Raw genomic sequence first — 11,218 nt, forward strand, 5'->3', positions numbered from 1 at the left:
GTGCCGAGTGACCTCTCGTGCCAAGCAAAACTATGGGAGATTAGAGATTGTGACTGAATATGTTGAGAGGAAGGCTGACACCATAAGAGTGCAAGATTGTGATTGAAAGACAAATCGGCAAATGCGGGTTGATGGTTTTAATGTGGGCCACAGATCGTGTGAAATATTGTAACTAAATAGTCAGTCCAGGGTGTGGAGAAGGCGAACCATCCTGCCAAACAACCTCCATGACTGAGTGAGAGTTGCCATACCCTTACAATGAAACAACATGGCTTTGTGAGAGAATCATCAATGTTACTAAAATACACTTACTTTACAGGTGCACCTGTATGTTCTCAAGCTGTGTAATTCTTTATTCATACGTTCTGTTCTATATATATTTTAAAACTTTAAAATGGAGGTGCACCTCTTACATAAATACAACTGCACCTCTATATTTAAGATGGAGGTGCATATCTTTAATATACAACTGCACCTCTATATTTAGACCGTCATGCCTTTTCTTAGACCTGCACCTTAAAAAATTAGGTGAAACTCCATTTTTTCAATTTACATCTCCGTTTAGTAATTTTTCACCCAAATGGTAAGTCAAGTCAGGCTTGCTCACACTCAATTTCATGGTCAAGTTTGTTATAAAATTGCCATTGTGTCAAAATTTCTGCTTGTTAATAAGTAAAAAAGTCTAAATGAGAAGTTTGTGTTGTTGACAGTAAACCAGCCAACCCTGGCTAAAATCCCCGCCCTGTGGGGACGAACAGATGGTAAGATCCCTGCCAAATGCCCCTGCACCCCAGGGACCCTAGGTAAGGCCCATTACCCGTTATATTTATATAGAACCACCGCATTCACCCGGCACTGAGGGCCACCTGAAAGGTAAACACACGTCCCCTTTCCCCGTCTATCCCCTGTATACCCCCGGACCTAAGGGGCCGTGGTTACAATTGACTGGTGCATAAGACTCCAGCTTCTCGATAAATCTTAAGCGTAACAGACTTAAAAAGCTTGAACCTGTTATAAAATATTTCCAGAAATTGGGGCAAAGAAACATGACATACAAAATAAAAAAGTCATGTACATACAGTGTACTAATGCTCAATAGCAATATGTTTGGTCATAAAGAAGTTGTGTTACTATAGCTTAGATTTCAGTGTAAATCACTTGTAAATGGGATATGTAAGATTAGCACAAATTACAGACTTTTTTGTATTTCAGAATGCATCCATGCCACCTGTTTTTTGACATAACTGCTGTGGACAGATTTTCAGCAATGCAGGTATTGCCATGGTATGTATTACTGGAGGCAATAAGTTTGAAAATAAACCAGACTTTTGTCAAGGTTTCCCTGAAATAAATTGCCAGTATGTTTCTTGCTCTTTGATATTAACATTCGCTTGTTATGACATCATGATCAGTGTTTATTTCAATAGCTCATTGATGAATTGTTTTTTTCCAAATTGAATTGCTTTCATGCCGTTTTTGTTGCGGCTTTGAGATAATATCATTTTCTAATAAAACTGCTGACCTTCATTGATCTTTGGACTGTATTGTGCATCTATTCACACATTTTGTTTGCTCTTTTAAGCAAACATTGCATTAATTGCAAACAAGTATCACAACTTACTACACATGATGCAGAATAATGTTTCATTTAGTGTGCATATAATTTTTAGCTTATGAACATGAAAAACATCTACTTAAACAATCACAGCAACACAATGAGATCCCTATCTAAAGAAGTATTGCTACTTTTCATTCATTCATACTGTCAATCATTCATGAATATATTCATTTACTTGAAGTTAATACATTGTAAAAATTTGCATCTCAACTCTGATGGCAAAAGCAATAAAAAGTGAGCAGGGGGATTGAGATAAGTACCTTTTCCCTTTATGCATTAAAGAAAAAACCTAAATACACTCAAAATGCCTTAAAGGGTACACCAGATTGGCACCAAAAATATTATTTTCTCTAGCGAATCTCGGTATAATTGTTTCATAAAATTTGATCAAAACGTTCAATCTGTGAGATTGCAGCTTTAATAAATTAAAACCCTAATTTATTGTTTATTTAATATAGCCATCCTGGTTGCTGAAGCCACAGAGGTATTTTCAAGGACAAGAACCAATGCTGATCAAAACATGGTCTAGTGATGGAATTCCATACCTGTTCTTGGTAAGGATTTTTAAGAAAGGAATATTGTCTGCAAGTAAGAACGATTTCTAAGAAAGTCTGGTTTAAAGGCTTTCAAAATGTATCTGGGTACTGGATTAGTAAAGATTAACTTTTGAGTTGTTAAAAAAGTTATTGCAAATCGTCCAAAAGACTATATATTTAATATTTTTTGTTATAATTTTTTTGGAATTAATGAACTTTTCTGCACATTTATCGCATTAATGCACCAGTCTATTGTAACCTTGGACCCTCCAGGTCCAGTGGTAAACCGAGGATAGCCGGGGAAAAGGGCTGTGTTTTTACCATTCAGGTGTCACTGCAGTGCCGGGTGAATGCGGTGGTTTTGTCTTGGTGCAAAATATAGCAGTGCGGGGGGGGGGGGGCATTTGGTGGGTATTTTAACATCATTCCTTCCCTGCAGGGCGGGGATTTTACCCTGGGTTGGCTGGACTGAAAGTCAAAGACCCCGCTATTCCCCGGGCTTGAGTGGTGTTTACAATTGACTGGAGCATAATTCCTACATAAAAGGTTATGTATGTCTCAAATGAGTGTTTACAGGCATTTTTCATACTTTTACAGTAGAAGAACTTTCTTATTCTGTGTCAAACATTGATTTTGTGTCTTGCTTGCAGAATATGATGTGCCGATAAGCTCCAGTTTGCTGCGGCTTTTCGCCCATGGCAGTGGTCCTGCAATCTCGATCCAGGAGTTGCAGCTCTGAATCTAATATTTCAGAATGAAGATGTAAGTTAACATTGATTTTGTGTCTTGCTTGCAGAATATGATGTACCAATAAGCTCCAGTTTGCTGCGGCTTTTCGCCCATGGCAGTGGTCCTGCAATCTAGATCCAGGAGTTGCAGCTCTGAATCTAATATTTCAGAATGAAGATGTAAGTTAACTTTGTAGTACTTGTTTGTGTGTAAATGATTCCAAAGAGTGAGATTTATACTAATCAGGTGTAAATAAGCAACTTATAGACACTGGTTAAGAGCTGTAATCTTAATTTTAAGGCAAATCTAGCCTTCAAAACAGATACTTTAAGCCATTATTTTTTTTAAACTTAGCATAATTATGCTATCACTGCATGTTCTACATCATGTAGCCATCTCATACATGAAAACACTAGCAGTTGTCATGAATCTTTCAGTTTTGGTGTGTTTTTTTTACCATTTCCTTTGCTGCGCTATTTGTCCCTGGAAGCATTTCAGTTTTGCTCTATGTCATTTTTAGCTCGACTATTCGAAGAATAGGTGGGCTATACTACTCGCCCCGGCGTCGGCGTCGGCGTCCGGTTAAATTTTTAGGGCAAGTTGGGATTTTCACTTATAAGTCCAATACCTTTCATTCAATTGAGTTAATACTTCACACAGTTTTTCAGGGCCATCACATGATGAGGTTAGATAACTCCATATTATTCTTTACACAGATTATGGCCCCTGATTGACTATTAAACTCAGGTTAAAGTTTTAGGGCAGGTTGGGATATTTATAAATAACTTCTATACCCTTTGTTCAATTGACTTAATACTTCACACAGTTGTTCAGGAACATTCACACAATGAGGTTACATAACTCCATATTATCCTTAATACAAGTTATGGCCCCTGATTGACTTAGGTTAAAATTTTAGGCAAGTAAAAGTTAAGGGCAAGTTGGGGTTTTAGTAAAATAAACTTCTATACCTTTCATTCAATGCACTTAATAAAATTCAAAATTATTTACGACCATCTCCATCTTACAACAGGAAACATAACTCCATTTCAACCCTAAATACAAATTATGTCCCTTGAATATGTTGTGTTTTTTTGTGTTTATTTTTAATTTCTTTTGACAGGCACATTTTTACATTCTTAACCAGTTTTTTAACCAAGGGAAAACAAGGAGGGCTATACTATATGGCCATTGAATTTATTTTATTATTCTTATTTTTTTAATTTTATTTTAATTTCTTTTGAAAGGCATATTTTTATATTCTTGACCACATTTTCATAATGGGAAATCAAGTTATTTGAATGACTTGCGTCATTTTTCGGGTGGTGGGAGGGCAGCATCAAAGTCACCTTATGTATTGAATAATTTTAGTTAGGTTTGACATAAATAGACCAAGCTTGGTAATATTTCATTGTTATTGTATTCACTTCTAAGTCAAAGCGGCGAAATCGAGCGCGCTGTCTTACGACGGCTCTTGTTTATATAAACGCTAAGCTGATAAAGTGGAAAAATCTTATTTTGCTTTGAAAAAATCTTAATAGAGTAGGCAGGCCATTTTTATGGTGCTGTCTTATATATACATATAAACTTTACTTGGTCCAGTGCATGAGGAAATAATGGCTCTTTAAAAGTTTGCGGCTTACCGATTGATGGAAATGGCTATTTCTGCTTTTTATGAAAACACCACTGGTGTTTATACACATTCTAAAAATGTTTAATAAATTATTGCCAAACTTTCAGTATGTGTTGCATACAGCCTGAAATTGAACTATTGGAGTTTTGAAGTCTGTTTTTGCAAAAATATTATATGAAAATACTGTTTTGAAAAGATACATTGTAAACTTGGTTAGTGTCTATATGAAACATATAGTTAGAATAACTGTGGTCTTAGGCCATATTTACATATTTTTAACAACGGTGACTTCATTTGTTAGTGTGATAGTCTCTTCATCTGCGTCAATGTAAACAAATTGACCCTTGTTTATTATATTCTGAGTTTAAAATAGGTGTTAATCTGTTTCAGATCGGAATTCATCACTATAGTACCGTATTCACCAGTAAAGTTTTATCCAGGATACCAGAGTGGCATCTGGAATTGATCTCTTCAGTAAGTTGGATTCACCAGTAACGTTTTATCCAGGATACCAGAGTGGCATCAGGATTTGATCACTTCAGTACTGTATTCACCAGTAACATTTCATCCAGGATACCAGAGTTGGCATATGGGACGATCACTTCAGTACTCTATACCAGAGTGCATTATGTATCTTGGATCAATGACTTCAGTACTGTAATCATCATGAACAATTGAAATAAGAGACAAGAATTGCATACGTATAAAAGCAGAGAAATGTGTCAATTTTCTTGGAGAGTATTCCCCTATCAATAGATCAACACATCATAGTTTATTACAGTCATCTTGTCAGTAGGCTGCTAAACTCTTGCTGGAGGGGGGGGGGGATTTACTATGTCTTAAATACAGTGACATTGTTAAAATTAAAACAAAGCCTAATATGTTTTGAACAATTAAGTGTATTGGCAAAGTATATACTTTTTGTAGTTTTAAACTGAATGAGCTTATGAGTTAAATTGCTTTATTGTGTATATATTACAAGTTCACAACATAAATATATATGTATCAATAACAAGAACTAATGTTTTGTTGAATAATCTATGTGCTTGTTTTAAGCTCACCTGAGCACAAAGTGCTCAAGGTGAGCTATTGTGATCGCCCTGTGTCCGTCATCCGTCGTAGTCGTCCGTGGTCGTCCGTCGTCAACAATTTGACTGTTAACACTCTATAGCCATAGGTCACAGTTTGGGCAATATCTGAATGAAACTTGGTCAGAATGTTACTCTCAATAAATTCTTGAAGGAGTTCGATATTGGGTCAGCTGGGGTTAAAAACTAGGTCACCCGGTCAAATTAAAGGAAAAGCTTGTTAACACTATAGAAGTCACATTTATGACTGTATCTTCAGAAAACTTGGTCAGAATGTTAATATTGATAATCTTTAGGTCAAGTTCGAATCTGGGTCAAATGTGGTCAAAAACTCGGTCACCTGGTCAAATTGAAGGAAAAGCTTGTTAATACCCTAGGCCCTAATTTCTCGACACTTCTTAAGCTTAACAGGCTTAAGTAGCTTTTAATATTTCAATTACTCAAAATACATACTTGAATGGAATTTTGATAAATGAAAAATGGTTTAATTTAACTAACATATAGATAATTCCTATCTAAAGTATAAAAACTCTTAAAGAAGTAAATATTATCCAAATTATTGAAAAACAAAAAATAGTGAGTTTAGCTTAATCCGGTTATAAGGGAATTAAGAAGTTTCGAGAAATTGAGGCCTGAGGTCTCATTTACGACTGTATCTTCCTGAAAGTTGGTCAGAATGTTTATATTGATTAACTCTAGGCCAAGTTCGATCTTGGTCATGTGCAGTCAAAAACTAGGTCACCATGTCAAGTAATAGGAAAAGCATGTTAACACTCTAGAGGCCACATTTATGACCATATGTTCATGGAACTTGATCAGAGTGTTATTCTTGATGATCTGTATTGGATTAGATGAGCGATACAGGGCCTTCAGGGCCTCTTGTTTTTTATCTGTTATAGATGTAAAATTCAGTTTAAAGACTCATACTTTAAATAATTAAATATTTTCATACCTTCTGCATACATCGTTATATTCAATGATGGAATGGTGCTAACAACCTCAACTACAGGGAATTTATATTCATTTCAAACTGCTGAGGTGGTCAAACCATTTTTCCAGGTTATTTGCAGAACCTTAAAAATCTAAAATATACACAATGCTGTTTTACATATTAAAATAGTTTAGTACAGGTTAATTGTCAGATAACTGTAATAATTAGTTTTAAGTAAACTCAATCTGTTTCGTTTACCTTCTTATGTTTAAAGTAGGAATCATTTATTTGTACTGTAAATGCTTGTATGATATTCAGTATTAGGTAAATTAATATACTTGTGTTTGTTATTATGCGTTTTTTCAAACATTAAAATATTAAATTTGCTTTGCATTGCCTTAACCTTACGTGTTATGCACCTTAATTATCTAATTGGTGTAGTCAAAGTCATAGTATGTCATTTAAAATGAAATTTGCCTTTGACACTTGTTTACCTAAGAAAAATGTACTGCATTAGCAGTTTCTGCAGTTGATAACATACCTAGAGCCCGTCTAAGGCAGTGCCTTATTTTAAATTATAGTATTGCCTCCATACTACTTGAAATTCGTACTGATTTCATGATAAATAACAAAAAAGTTTGATATTCGAATATTCATTAAACTCATTGAAAAACGAAAACATGGGAATAAGGAAAGAAAATGAACAACTGGAAGTCTCTGTAAATAAACGAACAGAAACAATGAGATCGTATGCAGAGAAACTAAGCGATTCGAAAATATATAAGAAAAACTGACTTTGGCTCTGAGAAAGAATAACCTTAGCTGTTATAGTATTCCGTTCTGAACTCAGACTGATCAAAAGGTACGGGAATATTTCTCACAATAATTAAACTTAAATCAGGAGGATTTGCAAATCGATTTCTCTTAAAGGCTGGGGAGCAGAAAAGAAAGCCCTATTTTAACGTGATTCTCACTTAAGAGTCGAGATGCAGTTCTTCATGCTTTCAGGCAAAAGCGCAAGCAAAGACATGTGAACGGTTGGGTGGTGGAAGATTTGCCTGATCGAATAGTAACATCCCGCACCGGACTGTACCAATTTTGCAACAATGCATAGCAAAAGGGAAAACTGCCAGGTATAAGCTAGATAAACTGATAGTTGACGGTGATGCAGTATTAATTCATAAATATGGGTTAGGTTTACACTCAAAATGCAGTACACTTGTTACGACTTGTACATATATTTAAAGCTACTTACATTAACATTTGCTCATTGAACATTCAGGCACCAAAGAAATATGAAAATGATACACTCTTCAAAAAATGTAAAACCTTCGATAAAATTGGTTTGTTAGAAACTTGGAAGAGAAAGTCTGGTGAATTAAAACCTTTTTAAGTGGCTACTCATGTTTTTCGAAAATACGGAATTGTTTAAACAAGAGAGGCTCTGGTGGTGTCCTGAGTTTAGTAAATGACAACATAAGCACTCATTTTAGACAAATATATGAAACTTTTCATGAAAGTGTATGTTTTCTTGTTGAAATGGAAGTAACTGGTCTTTACAGAATTTAATCATGTTTTTAACATGCATAGCACCAGATAGATCTCTAACTTACGATGACGTCAATGTAAACGGCATTGAATTTCTACAAGCTTCGATTGCCTCAGATTTTCCCTCGGCATACCTGGTGTGACGAAAATAAAATTATTGATGAATTTTAATACTTATGTGAAAAACTATACTTAAGTGAAAAACTACAGAAACAAGCTCAGTAGCCGAAAGTTTAAACATAAACCCGGTTTAATGGCACTGGGTAAACGCCAAAGTCATAGAACACAAAAATCACAAGCAAGAAACATTGAAGAACAGCATAAAAAACACTCCACAAACAGCACAGTGCATACATACTATATATAAAAGAAACTAGGTATGTCTATCAAGGAGTGTTAGGTACCGCCTTGGAACGGTCAGTAAAATGTAAATTTACTTGGGGTTTAAATCAATTTACGTGCACAAACCTCACTCTTATCCTAACAATCCTATAAAAAGAAAAAACGTAAAAGGTAAATCTTATCAAACTATGCATTACTTTGAGGAAACCTAATAATAAAACAAATAATAATAAATTTATAGGTAAACCCAAAATACTTCAATGATTAGAGATCAAAACTCTATATGCAGATTGGGAATACAATTCAGAGCACCTAATGCAAAAACATTTCAAAGATACTATGCAATCATTGTTTGAAACAACTATGAGCATCACACACATTCTGCCTTATAAAATTATAAAATTGCCGCATTTTGGCCAGGGAACTCGACAGTAGATAACATATTAAATCTGCAGTCCGTAATTCAAACATGTACAACTAAGAAAGGAGGGAGATTCTATTATATTTACGTGGATTACCTAAAGGCATTTCAAAATAGTATACGCTCTGCCAATGCTTATCAAGAAACAATGTCAACGGATGTTTTTAGAACATCTTTCAATCCATGTATAATGAAAGCGTGTGAGAAAGTTAAAAATGGCCTTTTTTGTTCAGTGTTAATCTGCACAAAACAGGGATTTTGTCTTCACCGACTTTTTGCACTTTACTTGAAAGACGTTGTGCGTGTTCTAAAATAAAGGCAGATATGGAATATATTTATCACAAGAAATGGACGAGTGATTTGTTTTAATGTACGCTTACGATGTATCGGGATTGGCTGATACAGCGGTACGCTTACAGGGGTTGATAAACAATATTGGGGGGGGGGGGGGGTTGTGATAATGTTAATATAAAAGTGAACCTTGAAAATTCTAAGATTATGTTTTTTTTAGAAATGGTTAGCCTTTTTGAAGATTGGACATACAAAGGTGATAGAGTAGAAATGGTCTCCTTTTACAAATACCTTGGGGTTTACTTTACATCGAAGTTATCCTGGTCGATTACTAAGAACACACTGGAGAAGCAAGCAACAAAAGCTTAAATGATCATATTTTCATGTCAGAAGCACTTCGGATTCTTCATGTAAAACAGGCGTTTAAGTTCTTTTATTGCATAAATACTGTGTTATTCTGCAGATATTTGGAGATTCCAGTTCGCAGAGAACATCGAAAGTGTTCATTTCAAGTATTGTAAACGGGTATGATGCCTTGGGAAAATTTGTCAAACTTCTTTGCACTAAGCGAAAGCGGGCAATTACCCATTTCAGTTCATTTTAACTTTAAATTCATGTCCTATTGGGAAAAACTTGTTCAGATTCCTCCTAACAGATATCCAAGGCATATGGACCTTCTGTTACGAAATCAAGAATCAAACGGCAGAATGTTTCCTCCTCATTATCTAAATCATTTAGAAACTGTACATTTATTCACCAGTATAATGTCTGTTGAAAATGATAAACATGTCGTTATTGCTGCAAAAATTTGTATATGAAAGTATGGGAAGAGTTCAGGGGTTGATGTCATAGAATTGAAATATCTTACTATTGAATATACCATGAGACTTATACAATATAATATGCGCTGTGTCCCATTTTCGTTGTATTATATAATTATTATACTTTTCACATCTATTTGATCAAATGCTACTAAGATCATGTAAAATATTAATCACATAAAATAATTTAAATGCTTCAACAATATCATATATAACTACTTTACATTACAGTTAGTGTTGTAGTTTTCATTGTGATATGCTTTTATTAGGTTTGATAAACATATTATTATTATTATTATTATGTAGTGATAACACAAATCTATCTATGTCTATCTATGTTTTGAGTTCGCGGCCATTTGCCAATTGGTAAATTTTATTGTCAATTTTTTTAATATAGAATTATGGATGACATCCTTTACATCCATTTACCTCAATAATGAACACAAATAGACGTTATAATTCTTATGAAGATTCTATAGTCAAGTATATTTTAAACAAGCAAAAATAGAACATGGCAATCGGCAAACGAAACTGTCACACGAACAACAATTAAAATTTAATTTTCAGTTAAAAATTGCCATATGCAAATATGTTTATTTAAGGAGTTGGTGTATATAGGAGTCCGTGTACCAAACGGATTTCCATTCATACTGGATTCACTCGTTACTTATATAGCCTTGTTAAAAACAAACATTTATCTTTACAGCTCTGCTTTAGCAAAAATGGCGTATGTCTTAAAACGAATAAAATGTCATTATTAATTGTCCTTTTTCATAACTCTAGTCTATGAATATTACTTTCAGCAAATCTCGAATAAGATAATGTAACTGTTCTCTTATAAGAACAGTTCTCTTATAAGAAGTAAGCATACGAGGTATGTTCGGAAAGTTCCCGGACTGAACGCATTCCTTTTGAAAGGCTCATTGTATTATAATGAAACTAAGTACGGATTTACTACATCTATTATTCCATATCACTCTTAAATTTCGATTCCATACATATAACAGTAAAAAAGTTACAATAAATTTAAAACATGTACCAACGATATGGCGGAGCAACCCGACGTTAAAATTCAGCGTCAACGTCAATTCAGTTTACTCTTTCTCGAAATAGCGGCCATATGCTTGCACGCAACGTTCATGTCTCCTGACCCATGATGTGTAAACAGTTTGAAACCATTTTATCAAATGAAGACATTATTGTCTGCACGTGACGACGTAGGCTCTCGAGATCGTCGAATCGGATTCCGCGTAGCTGGGC

This window comes from Mya arenaria, chromosome 5 (genome assembly GCF_026914265.1).
Source record: "Mya arenaria isolate MELC-2E11 chromosome 5, ASM2691426v1".
NCBI lineage: Eukaryota > Metazoa > Mollusca > Bivalvia > Myida > Myidae > Mya > Mya arenaria.